At 48.0% G+C, this 15,199-nt stretch overlaps 1 protein-coding gene across 1 annotated transcript in view; it reads right to left on the bottom strand.

Annotated features, from left to right (window-relative positions):
- Positions 1–15,199, bottom strand: part of VAV3 (vav guanine nucleotide exchange factor 3) — a 1,144,177-nt gene that overhangs the window by 242,319 nt on the left and 886,659 nt on the right. The window lies entirely within an intron of this gene.

Below are 15,199 nucleotides of genomic sequence, written 5' to 3'. Positions count from 1 at the left end.
CCTTGTCCTAGAATGGGTTATCAGTTGCCAGTGGTTGACGCTTTTCTATTTAAAATTTTAAAAATTCATATTGCCAGTTCCGCTTATTTGATTTTTCCCATTTTGGTGTAATTTCATTGATTCAAATATTCTCTTTTTTTATATAAATTTGAGTGAGATTTATCTTGTGTTATCGACTTTATAATTGTGTTGGTACTTCTGAAAGCTTTGCGCATCTTTAGTTAGGCCTTTCTCACCATACCTACAAGGTCCTTTACTGGAGCTACCCAAAATAGTGCCATTAATACTTGCAGTGGACTACCATCCACACCAACTAATCATATGCTTTCTCATACTACTGTTGCTTACATTGGAGTAGGAATGGTAAATGTACCTCCAAAGTGCAACAATTTTCTTTTCTGTAGATCAGGTTGGAGAGGGAATAGTAAATCTGACCCCTCCAGAGTTATACGTTTTCCCTAATGTTGCTTACATCAGAGTGGGAAGAAATCTGACTCCTCAAAGGTCCAACACTTTCCCTACTGTTGGTCAAGTTGAAGTTGGAGTAGTCTGTTTTTTTAACCTATTATTTTAGCTGCTTTAACCCCTTCTGTGCCGCGGACGTAGTGGTTACGTCCCGCGGCACAGTGCTGCTGTGCCGAGGACGTAACCACTACGTCCTCGGCACACAGCCCAGAGGGAGCGCTCTCGCTCCCTCTGTGTGCTTCCCCCCACCCCCCCAAAGTCAGGGATGGAAGGGGAAGCCCTTCCCCTTCCACCCCCGACCCCCCCACCCCCCCATAATGACGTCAGCGCGCGATCGCGCGCTGACTTCATTATGGGGATTTCGCCGCACAGGAAGCCATTTGCTTCCTGTGCGGCGACGAGGAAAGAGGTGAGTTCCTCTTCCCGGTGGGTGGGGGGTTTGGGCTAAAGAGGCACCGGGGGAAAGGAAAGGCTTTTCCTTTCCCCCGGTGTCTCTTTGAGCATTCCTGCTGCCCGATCGCATTGCGATCGGGCAGCAGGAATGCCCACTAGACACCAGGGATTTGTTTTTTTTGTTGTTTGCTCGTGTTTCTTGCTGGCGGGGAGCGGCCCCTTGGGCAAGGGTCGCTCCCCTTGTGGGGGCAATTAGTTACGGCCATTTCTGCCCCCCTTGGGGGCAGATTGGCCTACTTTTTAGGCGGATCTGCCCCCAAGGGGGGCAGAAACCACTGGATCACCAGGGATTTATATTTTCTGTGCAGGTATGTTGGGAGGGGGTGCCCCCTTGGGCAAGGGGCGCCCCCCCAAGGGGGCAGAGAACTGGTGGCCATTTCTGCCCCCCTTGGGGGCAGATCGGCCTATTTTTTTTAGGTCCATCTGCCCCCAAGGGGGGCAGAAGCCACTTAGGCACCAGGGATTGTGTGTGTAGTGGATGGGGGGGCGCCCCCTTGGGCAAGGGTCGCTCCCCTTTGGGGGGCATGTCTTTTAGGGCCATTTCTGCCCCCCTTGAGGGCAGATCAGCCTATTATTTTTAGGTTGATCTGCCCCAAGGGGGGCAGAAACCACTAGAACGCCAGGGATGTTTTTTTATGTGTTTATTTTTGTGGGGGGGCGTCCCCTTGGGCACGGGGCGCCCCCCCAAGGGGGGCATTGTCCTGTTGGCCATTTCTGCCCCCCCTGGGGGCAGATGGGCCTATTTTTCTAGACCCACCTGCCCCCAAGGGGGGCAGAAGCCACGTAGAGACCAGGGATAGTGTGTGTGTGTGTGTGTGTTAGTGGATGGGGGGGGGCTTGGGCAAGGGTCGCCCCCCACTTTGGGGGCACATGTACCCAGGCCATTTCTGCACCCCTTGGAGACAGATCAGCCTATTATTTTTAGGCTGATCTGCCCCCAAGGGGGGCAGAAACCACTAGAACGCCAGGGATTTTTTTTTATGTGTTTATTTTTGTGGGGGGGTGTCCCCTTGGGCACGGGGCGCCCCCCCAAGGGGGGCATTGACCTGTTGGCCATTTCTGCCCCCCCTGGGGGCAGATGGGCCTATTTTTCTAGACCCACCTGCCCCCAAGGGGGGCAGAAGCCACGTAGACACCAGGGATAGTGTGTGTGTGTGTGTGTGTTAGTGGATGGGGGGGGGGCTTGGGCAAGGGTGGCCCCCACTTTGGGGGCACATGTACCCAGGCCATTTCTGCACCCCTTGGAGACAGATCAGCCTATTATTTTTAGGCTGATCTGCCCCCAAGGGGGGCAGAAACCACTAGAACGCCAGGGTTTTTTTTTTATGTGTTTATTTTTGTGGGGGGGGCGTCCCCTTGGGCACGGGGCGCCCCCCCAAGGGGGGCATTGACCTGTTGGCCATTTCTGCCCCCCCCTGGGGGCAGATGGGCCTATTTTTCTAGACCCACCTGCCCCCAAGGGGGGCAGAAGCCACGTAGACACCAGGGATAGTGTGTGTGTGTGTGTGTTAGTGGATGGGGGGGGCTTGGGCAAGGGTCGCCCCCCACTTTGGGGGCACATGTACCCTGGCCATTTCTGCACCCCTTGGAGACAGATCAGCCTATTATTTTTAGGCTGATCTGCCCCCAAGGGGGGCAGAAACCACTAGAACGCCAGGGATTTTTTTTTATGTGTTTATTTTTGTGGGGGGGCGTCCCCTCGGGCACGGGGCGCCCCCCCAAGGGGGGCATTGACCTGTTGGCCATTTCTGCCCCCCCTGGGGGCAGATGGGCCTATTTTTCTAGACCCACCTGCCCCCAAGGGGGGCAGAAGTCACGTAGACACCAGGGATAGTGTGTGTGTGTGTGTGTGTGTGTTAGTGGATGGGGGGGGGCTTGGGCAAGGGTCGCCCCCCACTTTGGGGGCACATGTACCCAGGCCATTTCTGCACCCCTTGGAGACAGATCAGCCTATTATCTTTAGGCTGATCTGCCCCCAAGGGGGGCAGAAACCACTAGAACGCCAGGGATTTTTTTTTATGTGTTTATTTTTGTGGGGGGGCGTCCCCTTGGGCACGGGGCACCCCCCCAAGGGGGGCATTGACCTGTTGGCCATTTCTGCCCCCCCTGGGGTCAGATGGGCCTATTTTTCTAGACCCACCTGCCCCCAATGGGGGCAGAAGCCACGTAGACACCAGGGATAGTGTGTGTGTGTGTTAGTGGATGGGGGGGGGGCTTGGGCAAGGGTCGCCCCCCACTTTGGGGGCACATGTACCCAGGCCATTTCTGCACCCCTTGGAGACAGATCAGCCTATTATTTTTAGGCTGATCTGCCCCCAAGGGGGGCAGAAACCACTAGAACGCCAGGGATTTTTTTGTATTTGTTTATTTTTGTGGGGGGGCGTCCCCTTGGTCACGGGGCGCCCCCCCAAGGGGGGCATTGACCTGTTGGCCATTTCTACACCCCCTGGGGGCAGATGGGCCTATTTTCTTAGGCCCACCTGCCCCCAAGGGGGCAGAAGCCACTTAGGCACCAGGGATAGTGTTGTGTGTGTTTTTTTTGTTTTTTTTTGTTTGAGGGCTGTCCCCTTTGGCAAGAGTCGCTCTCCATGGGGACACAGTACTAAAGGTATTTTCTGGCTTCCTTGGGGCAGACAGGCCTATTTTTTTAGTAGGCCCATCTGCCCCTATGACAGAATCCACTTAGGCACCAATTTCTAAAATGTTTGATGGTGGGGTGTTTGTCAACTGAAGAAGTCTTTGCATTTGTGATAAAAAAGAAATTTCCTCCTTTTTGTTCTAGTTCAAAGCTTTTGCTTTATTTGCTGTGGCTCCTTGCGGTTTTGGCGGTGGTTGACCTGCAGTTTGCACAGTTGCATGTTTTAGGTAAGTAAAAACAATTTACTCCAAAGGAGTATTGTTGCCATGCATGAATGACATGTTTGTAGGGGGTGTACTAAATGCAGGATTGTGTGTGAAATTGTCCTTAGGTTTGTGCACAATGATATTTGTTTTGTCTTATTTCTAATTTGCCTTTCTTTCTTTCTTTTTAGTGGGATATCATTGGTGATTGCTGTGTAGTTGCTGGTGAATCAAGCTTTTTCAGGCAAGTGAGCGGTATAGTTTTTGAGTTTGTAACTCTTACTAACAAAGCTACACTTTGTTACTTGTCTTACACAGTGCTGGTTGTTGGTGGTGAATTTGTCCAGTTAATTTTAGCAGGAGAGATCATGGCTAGCCGCAGGATGACCGCTCAGCAGGTGGTTGGTATGCTTTTTGAGTCACAGTCTGATCATGACTATGAGACGGACTCTGCATCTGAGGCAGAGGAGGAAGTCAGAGATTCTGGCAGTGATGTTTCTGTTGGAGGGGAATCTTCTGATGATGAAGCCACACTCAGTGCAGATGAAGGTTCTGTTTTAGAGGAGGACATTGATGTGCCAATAGTGCAGCAACCTGGGGCTGAAAGGTTTCCCGTTAGAAGACCTGATGTCTGGGTTGCCCCAAACATGGAGCAGCCAGAGTTGCCTGCCTTTACTGGTCTCCCGGGGTGTAACGCCAATACAGAGAACTTTATGCCTATCAATTTCTTTGAGTTATTCATGGATGATGTGTTTTTGGAAGAGATTGTTGAGCAGACTAATTTGTATGCGGAGCAGCATTTGAGGGACAACGCTGCTAGACTTAGGCCACACTCTAGAGCTGCCCAGTGGATTCCCACAAATTTGGAGGAGCTAAAAAAGTTTTTGGGTTTGACTTTTTTGATGGGGTTGATAAGGAAGCCGTCACTGGCTTCTTATTGGTCTACTAGTCCCTTGATGGCAACAGCTATATTTCCAGCTACCATGAGTCGTAATCGGTATTTGCTTCTTCTTAGGATGCTGCATTTTGTTGACAATGCATTAGCCTTGCCACGAGATCACCCAGATTCTGACCGTCTTTTTAAGATTAGGCCTGTCCTTGATCATTTTGTAGATCGGTTTTCGGAGGTCTATGTTCCAGGCAAAGAGATAAGTGTGGACGAGTCTTTGGTCCTCTTCAAGGGTCGTTTGGTTTTTAGGCAGTACATTCCTAGCAAAAGGGCACGATATGGAATTAAATTGTATATGCTGTCTGAAAGTAGGACAGGATATGTGTATAGTTTCCGTGTGTACACTGGTAGGGATTCCAATATTGACCCCCCTGGTTGTCCTCCCACTTTTGGAGTTACTGAGAAAATAGTGTGGGATCTTGGTAGACGACTGTTCAACAAAGGTCACCATTTGTATGTAGATAACTTCTACACTGGTGTGCAGTTGTTCAAGGAATTGTTTAGAGTGGACACAGTTGCTTGTGGCACAATCCGTTCTAACCGGAAAGGCTATCCAAGGGAGCTTGTCTGTAAAAAACTTGAGAGGGGACAGTGCTGTGCCTTGCGGAACGAGGAGCTGCTAGCTTTGAAATTTTCAGACAAGAGGGATGTCTACATGCTAAGTACCATCCATGATGAGAGTACTTCCCCTGTGACTGTTTGGGGCCAGGTTGCTGAAGTGCGCAAACCTGTGTGCATTTTAGATTATAATAAGCACATGGAGGTGTAGATAGAGTTGACCAGAGGTTGGAACCTTATACTGCTATTCGTAAGTCTTATGTTTGGTATAAGAAGTTAGCACTTCACCTCTTCCACTTAGCAACCTTCAATGCTTTTATTGTGTTTAGGGATAGGTCTCCAGACTCAAAGATGACATTTGTGAAATTTCAGGAGTCAGTGATAGAGAGCCTTATTGTGGTGGAACAGGCCAGAGTTCCTAGAGAAGCAGTGGTGGAGGATGTGGCTAGATTGAAAGATCGCCACTTTGCTGAGCACATTCCTCCCACACCCAAAAAAGACTTTCCAGCTAAGAAATGTAGAGTGTGTTTTCGAAGAGGTATCCGGAGGGAGACTCGAATGTACTGCCCAGATTGTCCTTCAAAGCCTGGGCTGTGTGTCGGTGCTTGTTTTAAGAATTAACACACCCAGAAGAATTTCTGGGAACAACCATGAGTGTAAACTCATGTCTGTTTTGTATTTTCATGTGTTTAGTTTCATGGTTAGCATTTCTGTCATGTTGTTAGTTAGAGCTTTTGTGTTTGTTGTTTTGTAATTCTTTCTACTTAGTTAGGGGTTCCTCTGTTAAAAAAAAAAAATAATATGATGCCATTGTGTGTGGAGTGGGGCTTGGCTGAGACTGTACATATTGACTTGATGTTGGCTACTGCAACACACTGCAAGCCAAACACCAGTCCACACACTCCCATCAGCTGGTGTGATTGTTGTATCAGGCATGTGGGCGTATGTAAGTGATGGGCCCTTGAGTGGCGCTGTCTGTCGATGTGAGTGTTGTAATGTGCTGGGCCCGTGGCTGGCGGTGTGAATGGCCTTGTGTGTGTCATGTATGAAAGTTGTGTGAATGGACTGTAAAGCGGTTGGTGCCTTGTCGCGGCTTTACAGCTCACGAGCTGTGAGTCATTGGTTCAGTTTTTTGCCTTTCAGTTACTAACAGTGCTTTTCATTTTTGTGAAAGCTCTTGTTAGTAAAATTTGATCCACTGAACCATCACTCACCCTCGTGCCAAATCCAACCAGTATGTGTGGTAAAAATGACCAAACCTGCTCCGCTGTAATCAGGCGTCGCAGCACACCTATGACACGCTAGGTGCCTCAGGTGGGACCCCGATGATGAAGCATGCCACCAACTTGGTTGGTGGGTGAGGGGTCTTTTTCACATAACCTAAGTGTGTTTCTTTTCAAAATTTTAGTGTTTGGCACATCACGGACGTATGTGGGCACATCAAAACGATATATTACAAAACTACCTGTGTTTGGGGGGGGAGAGGGCACCTATGTTTTTGGTCCTGTGTGCGGCCTTCATCTAGGGAAACCTACCAAACCCAGACATTTTTTAAAACTAGACACCCCAAGGAGTCTAGGGAGGAGTGGCTTGCGTGGATCCCCCAACATTTTCTTACCCAGACTCCTCTGTAAACCTCAAAATGTGCTTAAAAAAAGCATATTTTCCTGACTTTTCTTCGTACGATCACCACTCCAGCACAAAATTCCTACTCCCCAGTGTTCCCCTCAGTCTCCCAAATAAAATGACACCTCACGTATGTGGGTCCCCAAAGCAGAGTCAGTCTAAAGATGTATAAAAGAATATGTCCTTATAAACTCGCAGTACTATCCCCTGTATCTCTACAAGTTTTGGGCCTTATTCTGTTGGAGGCACCTGGCCCACCCACACAACTGAGGTATCATTTTTATCGGGAGACTTGGGGGAACGCTGGGTGGAAGGAAATTTGTGGCTCCACTCAGATTCCAGAACTTTCTGTCACCGAAATGTGTGAAAAATGCGTTTTTTTAGCCAATATTTGAGGTTTGGAAAGGATTCTGGGTAACAGAACCTGGTCAGAGCCCCTCAAGTCACCCCATCTTGGATTCCCCTAGGTCTCTAGTTTTCAGAAATGCACAGGTTTGGTAGGTTTCCCTAGGTGCTGGCTGAGCTACAGGCCAAAAACTACAGGTAGGCACTGTTTTCAATGAAAAAATGTGATGTGTCCACGCTGCGCTTTGGGGCGTTTCCTGTCGCGGGCGCTAGGCCTACCCACACAAGTGAGGTATCATTTTTATCGGGAGACGTGGGGGAACGCTGGGTGGAAGGAAATTTGTGGCCCCTCTCAGATTCCAGAACTTTCTGCCACAGAAATGTGAGGAACATGTGTTTTTTTAGCCAAATTTTGAGGTTTGCAAAGGATTCTGGGTAACAGAACCTGGTCCGAGCCACACAAATCACCCCATCTTGGATTCCCCTAGTACTCTAGTTTTCAGAAATGCACAGGTTTGGTAGGTTTCCCTAGGTGGCGGCTGAGCTACAGGCCAAAATCTACAGGTAGGCACTTTGCTAAAAACAGGTCTGTTTTCTGTGATGTGTCCACGTTGCGCTTTGGGGCGTTTCCTGTCGCGGGCGCTAGGCCTACCCACACAAGTGAGGTATCATTTTTATCGGGAGACGTGGAGGAACGCTGGGTGGAAGGAAATTTGTGGCTCCTCTCAGATTCCAGAACTTTCTGCCACAGAATTGTGAGGAACATGTGTTTTTTTAGCCAATTTTTGAGCTTTGCAAAGGATTCTGGGTAACAGAACCTGGTCCGAGCCCCGCCAGTCACCCCTCCTTGGATTCCCCTAGGTCTCTAGTTTTCAGAAATGTACAGGTTTGGTAGGTTTCCCTAGGTGCCGGCTGAGCTAGAGGCCAAAATCTACAGGTAGTCACTTCGCAAAAAACACCTCTGTTTTCTTCCAAAATTTTGGTGGTGTCCACGTTGCGCTTTGGGGCGTTTCCTGTCGCGGGCGCTAGGCCTACCCACGCAAGTGAGGTATCATTTTTATCGGGAGACTTGGGGGAACGCTGGGTGGAAGGAAATTTGTGGCTCCTCCCAGATTCCAGAACTTTCTGCCACAGAAATGTGAGGAACATGTGTTTTTTTAGCCAATTTTTGAGCTTTGCAATGGATTCTGGGTAACAGAACCTGGTCCGAGCCCCGCCAGTCACCCCTCCTTGGATTCCCCTAGGTCTCTAGTTTTCAGAAATACACAGGTTTGGTAGTTTCCCTAGGTGGCGGCTGAGCTACAGGCCAAAATCTACAGGTAGGCACTTTGCTAAAAACAGGTCTGTTTTCTGTGATGTGTCCACGTTGCGCTTTGGGGCGTTTCCTGTCGCGGGCGCTAGGCCTACCCACACAAGTGAGGTATCATTTTTATCGGGAGACGTGGGGGAACGCTGGGTGGAAGGAAATTTGTGGCTCCTCCCAGATTCCAGAACTTTCTGCCACAGAAATGTGAGGAACATGTGTTTTTTTAGCCAATTTTTGAGCTTTGCAAAGGATTCTGGGTAACAGAACCTGGTCCGAGCCCCGCCAGTCACCCCTCCTTGGATTCCCCTAGGTCTCTAGTTTTCAGAAATGCACAGGTTTGGTAGGTTTCCCTAGGTGGCGGCTGAGCTACAGGCCAAAATCTACAGGTAGGCACTTCGCTAAAAACAGGTCTGTTTTCTTCCAAAATTTTGGTGGTGTCCACGTTGCGCTTTGGGGCGTTTCCTGTCGCGGGCGCTAGGCCTACCCACGCAAGTGAGGTATCATTTTTATCGGGAGACTTGGGAGAACGCTGGGTGGAAGGAAATTTGTGGCTCCTCCCAGATTCCAGAACTTTCTGCCACAGAAATGTGAGGAACATGTGTTTTTTTAGCCAATTTTTGAGCTTTGCAAAGGATTCTGGGTAACAGAACCTGGTCCGAGCCCCGCCAGTCACCCCTCCTTGGATTCCCCTAGGTCTCTAGTTTTCAGAAATGCACAGGTTTGGTAGGTTTCCCTAGGTGGCGGCTGAGCTACAGGCCAAAATCTACAGGTAGGCACTTCGCTAAAAACAGGTCTGTTTTCTTCCAAAATTTTGGTGGTGTCCACGTTGCGCTTTGGGGCGTTTCCTGTCGCGGGCGCTAGGCCTACCCACGCAAGTGAGGTATCATTTTTATCGGGAGACTTGGGGGAACGCTGGGTGGAAGGAAATTTGTGGCTCCTCCCAGATTCCAGAACTTTCTGCCACAGAAATGTGAGGAACATGTGTTTTTTTAGCCAATTTTTGAGCTTTGCAAAGGATTCTGGGTAACAGAACCTGGTCCGAGCCCCGCCAGTCACCCCTCCTTGGATTCCCCTAGGTCTCTAGTTTTCAGAAATGCACAGGTTTGGTAGGTTTCCCTAGGTGGCGGCTGAGCTACAGGCCAAAATCTACAGGTAGGCACTTCGCTAAAAACAGGTCTGTTTTCTTCCAAAATTTTGGTGGTGTCCACGTTGCGCTTTGGGGCGTTTCCTGTCGCGGGCGCTAGGCCTACCCACGCAAGTGAGGTATCATTTTTATCGGGAGACTTGGGGGAACGCTGGGTGGAAGGAAATTTGTGGCTCCTCCCAGATTCCAGAACTTTCTGTCACTCAAATGTGAGGAAAATGCGTTTTTTTTGCCAAAATATGAGGTTTGCAAAGGATTCTGGGTAACAGAACCTGGTCCGAGCCCCGCCAGTCACCCCTCCTTGGATTCCCCTAGGTCTCTAGTTTTCAGAAATGCACAGGTTTGGTAGGTTTCCCTAGGTGGCGGCTGAGCTAGAGGCCAAAATCTACAGGTAGGCACTTTGCTAAAAACAGGTCTGTTTTCTGTGATGTGTCCACGTTGCGCTTTGGGGCGTTTCCTGTCGCGGGCGCTAGGCCTACCCACACAAGTGAGGTATCATTTTTATCGGGAGACGTGGGGAACGCTGGGTGGAAGGAAATTTGTGGCTCCTCTCGGATTCCAGAACTTTCTGCCACAGAAATGTGAGGAACATGTGTTTTTTTAGCCAATTTTTGAGCTTTGCAAAGGATTCTGGGTAACAGAACCTGGTCCGAGCCCCGCCAGTCACCCCTCCTTGGATTCCCCTAGGTCTCTAGTTTTCAGAAATGTACAGGTTTGGTAGGTTTCCCTAGGTGCCGGCTGAGCTAGAGGCCAAAATCTACAGGTAGTCACTTCGCAAAAAACACCTCTGTTTTCTTCCAAAATTTTGGTGGTGTCCACGTTGCGCTTTGGGGCGTTTCCTGTCGCGGGCGCTAGGCCTACCCACGCAAGTGAGGTATCATTTTTATCGGGAGACTTGGGGGAACGCTGGGTGGAAGGAAATTTGTGGCTCCTCCCAGATTCCAGAACTTTCTGCCACAGAAATGTGAGGAACATGTGTTTTTTTAGCCAATTTTTGAGCTTTGCAAAGGATTCTGGGTAACAGAACCTGGTCCGAGCCCCGCCAGTCACCCCTCCTTGGATTCCCCTAGGTCTCTAGTTTTCAGAAATGTACAGGTTTGGTAGGTTTCCCTAGGTGCCGGCTGAGCTAGAGGCCAAAATCTACAGGTAGTCACTTCGCAAAAAACACCTCTGTTTTCTTCCAAAATTTTGGTGGTGTCCACGTTGCGCTTTGGGGCGTTTCCTGTCGCGGGCGCTAGGCCTACCCACACAAGTGAGGTATCATTTTTATCGGGAGACGTGGGGGAACGCTGGGTGGAAGGAAATTTGTGGCTCCTCTCAGATTCCAGAACTTTCTGCCACAGAAATGTGACGAACATGTGTTTTTTTAGCCAATTTTTGAGCTTTGCAAAGGATTCTGGGTAACAGAACCTGGTCCGAGCCACACAAATCACCCCATCTTGGATTCCCCTAGGTCTCTAGTTTTCAGAAATGCACAGGTTTGGTAGGTTTCCCTAGGTGGCGGCTGAGCTAGAGGCCAAAATCTACAGGTAGGCACTTTGCTAAAAACAGGTCTGTTTTCTGTGATGTGTCCACATTGCGCTTTGGGGTGTTTCCTGTCGCGGGCGCTAGGCCTACCCACACAAGTGAGGTATCATTTTTATCGGGAGACGTGGGGGAACGCTGGGTGGAAGGAAATTTGTGGCTCCTCTCAGATTCCAGAACTTTCTGCCACAGAAATGTGAGGAACATGTGTTTTTTTAGCCAAATTTTGAGGTTTGCAAAGGATTCTGGGTAACAGAACCTGGTCCGAGCCACACAAATCACCCCATCTTGGATTCCCCTAGGTCTCTAGTTTTCAGAAAGGCACAGGTTTGGTAGGTTTCCCTAGGTGGCGGCTGAGCTAGAGGCCAAAATCTACAGGTAGGCACTTTGCTAAAAACAGGTCTGTTTTCTGTGATGTGTCCACATTGCGCTTTGGGGTGTTTCCTGTCGCGGGCGCTAGGCCTACCCACACAAGTGAGGTATCATTTTTATCGGGAGACGTGGGGGAACGCTGGGTGGAAGGAAATTTGTGGCTCCTCTTAGATTCCAGAACTTTCTGCCACAGAAATGTGAGGAACATGTGTTTTTTTAGCCAAATTTTGAGGTTTGCAAAGGATTCTGGGTAACAGAACCTGGTCCGAGCCACACAAATCACCCCATCTTGGATTCCCCTAGGTCTCTAGTTTTCAGAAATGCACAGGTTTGGTAGGTTTCCCTAGGTGGCGGCTGAGCTAGAGGCCAAAATCTACAGGTAGGCACTTTGCTAAAAACAGGTCTGTTTTCTGTGATGTGTCCACGTTGCGCTTTGGGGCGTTTCCTGTCGCGGGCGCTAGGCCTACCCACACAAGTGAGGTATCATTTTTATCGGGAGACGTGGGGGAACGCTGGGTGGAAGGACATTTGTGGCTCCTCTCAGATTCCAGCACTTTCTGCCACAGAAATGTGAGGAACATGTGTTTTTTTAGCCAATTTTTGAGCTTTGCAAAGGATTCTGGGTAACAGAACCTGGTCCGAGCCACACAAATCACCCCATCTTGGATTCCCCTAGGTCTCTAGTTTTCAGAAATGCACAGGTTTGGTAGGTTTCCCTAGGTGGCGGCTGAGCTAGAGGCCAAAATCTACAGGTAGGCTCTTTGCTAAAAACAGGTCTGTTTTCTGTGATGTGTCCACATTGCGCTTTGGGGTGTTTCCTGTCGCGGGCGCTAGGCCTACCCACACAAGTGAGGTATCATTTTTATCGGGAGACGTGGGGGAACGCTGGGTGGAAGGAAATTTGTGGCTCCTCTCAGATTCCAGAACTTTCTGCCACAGAAATGTGAGGAACATGTGTTTTTTTAGCCAAATTTTGAGGTTTGCAAAGGATTCTGGGTAACAGAACCTGGTCCGAGCCACACAAATCACCCCATCTTGGATTCCCCTAGGTCTCTAGTTTTCAGAAATGCACAGGTTTGGTAGGTTTCCCTAGGTGGCGGCTGAGCTAGAGGCCAAAATCTACAGGTAGGCACTTTGCTAAAAACAGGTCTGTTTTCTGTGATGTGTCCACGTTGCGCTTTGGTGTGTTTCCTGTCGCGGGCGCTAGGCCTACCCACACAAGTGAGGTATCATTTTTATCGGGAGACTTGGGGGAACATAGAATAGCAAAACAAGTGTTATTGCCCCTTGTCTTTCTCTACATTTTTCCCTTCCAAATGTAAGACAGTGTGTAAAAAAGACGTCTATTTGAGAAATGCCCTGTAATTCACATGCTAGTATGGGCACCCCGGAATTCAGAGATGTGCAAATAACCACTGCTTCTCAACACCTTATCTTGTGCCCATTTTGGAAATACAAAGGTTTTCTTGATAGCTATTTTTTACTCTTTATATTTCAGCAAATGAATTGCTGTATACCCGGCATAGAATGAAAACCCACTGCAGGGTGCAGGTCATTTATTGGCTCTGGGTACCTAGAGTTCTTGATGAACCTACAAGCCCTATATATCCCCGCAACCAGAAGAGTCCAGCAGACGTAACGGTATATTGCTTTCGAAAATCTGACATTGCAGGAAAAAGTTACAGAGTAAAACTTAGAGAAAAATTGATGTTTTTTTCACCTCAATTTCAATATTTTTCTTTTTCAGTTGCTATTTTCTGTAGGAAACCCTTGTAGGATCTACACAAATTACCCCTTGCTGAATTCAGAATTTTGTCTACTTTTCAGAAATGTTGCGGTTTATGGGATCCAGCGTTGGTTTCATGCCCATTTCTGTCACTGACTGGAAGGAGGCTGAAAGCACAAAAAATCGTAAAAATGGGGTATGTCCCAGTAAAATGCCAAAATTGGGTTGAAAAATTGGGTTTTCTGATTCAAGTCTGCCTGTTCCTGAAAGCTGGGAAGCTGGTGATTTTATCACCGCAAACCCTTTGTTGATGCCCTTTTCAGGGAAAAAACCACAAGCCTTCTTCTGCAGCCCATTTTTCCATTTTTTTTTTAAAAAATGAAATTTTCACTGTTTTTTGGCTAATTTCTTGGCCTCCTTCTGGGGAACCCACAAAGTCTGGGTACCTCTAGAATCCCTAGGATGTTGGAAAAAAAGGACGCAAATTTGGCATGGGTAGCTTATGTGAACAAAAAGTTATGAGGGCCTAAGCGCGAACTGCTCCAAATAGCCAAAAAAAGGCTCGGCACAGGAGGGGGAAAAGGCCTGGCAGCGAAGGGGTTAATGTATTTTTTGTTTTGATTCAACTACGTTTAATGTAATATTGTTATGCTATATTTTTATTTTTTTAAATGTGTGTTTGTAAACATAAAAATAATTTGTATTCGCGTTTTTATTGTTTATATTGTAATAATATTTTTATTTTCCAAATATTGTAAATGTTTTAAGGAATATGTCTTTATTTTAAGGTTGTAAATTATACATTTAAATATCTATTTAGCATGTTATAGAATTTAAATGTAATATTTTGAAAGTTAAAATTTGTTTCTAAATTAATATAGTCTGTAATAGTAAAAATACAGTATGTTCACCTGTATTTTTATGATATTGTGGTCTTTTATACTTTCATCGTTAATATTTTTTACATTATATGCAAATTATGTAAAGTAATTATGTGTGTCCATGATGTTCTATTGGTAACATTTGTGTTGCCAAGATTTTGGTATATACGCCTTCACTGGGCTCACTGATGTGTAATATCACAATGAAACCTCACTTAGCATTAAAATGTCAATATAGACACAGATATGCTGTGTTAGAAATCGGATTCTTGTTGACAGAGGTACGCTTCCTGTCCAAAAAGAAACCACAATCCTAGTTAGAGTAAGTAACAAACACACCTGAGGTTAACCTGTGCTCACCCTCTGGTAGCTTGGCACATAGAAGTCAGGCTTAACATAAGAGACAATGGTGGTCATTCTGACCTCGGCGGTAAAAGGCGCCTACCGCCGGTCAGAAATCCTCCATAATCCCGCTGCGGTCGCGGAAACCCGCCACGGTCATTCTGACCCGCAGAAGGCAAACCTCCGAAAATCCGACCGCCACAACAGACCGCCAGACCAGCGGTCGGCGGAAAGGTGGAGGTGACCAAACCTCCACCGCCACGCCAACAGAAATACGCCCATCCCATTACGACCCACGAATCCACGCGGCGGTCATTCAAACGCGGTATTCCATTGGCGGGACACACCGCCGCGGTCAGAATACACACAAACGAACAAAACTCAGCCACATTGGACGATTTGAATCCCACACACCTGATACACATACACACACCACTCCCACACACACAATACAATATAAAACACACACCCACATCACCCACAAACCCCTACGCTAAAAAATTCGGAAAGAAGGCAAGAGCGAGACACCAGCATCCAAAAAATAACAGCCACAGCCACTCAACACCATCACCCACACACTATCCACACACAAAACAACACACACCACCACACTCAACTCACTTAAATACACATACTCCACCCCACACATCATACACACCACCCCATG

This window comes from Pleurodeles waltl, chromosome 4_2, assembly GCF_031143425.1.
Source record: "Pleurodeles waltl isolate 20211129_DDA chromosome 4_2, aPleWal1.hap1.20221129, whole genome shotgun sequence".
Lineage (NCBI taxonomy): Eukaryota > Metazoa > Chordata > Amphibia > Caudata > Salamandridae > Pleurodeles > Pleurodeles waltl.
Note: the sequence above shows the minus strand (reverse complement) of the source record. Positions and strands in the feature narration are given on the sequence as shown.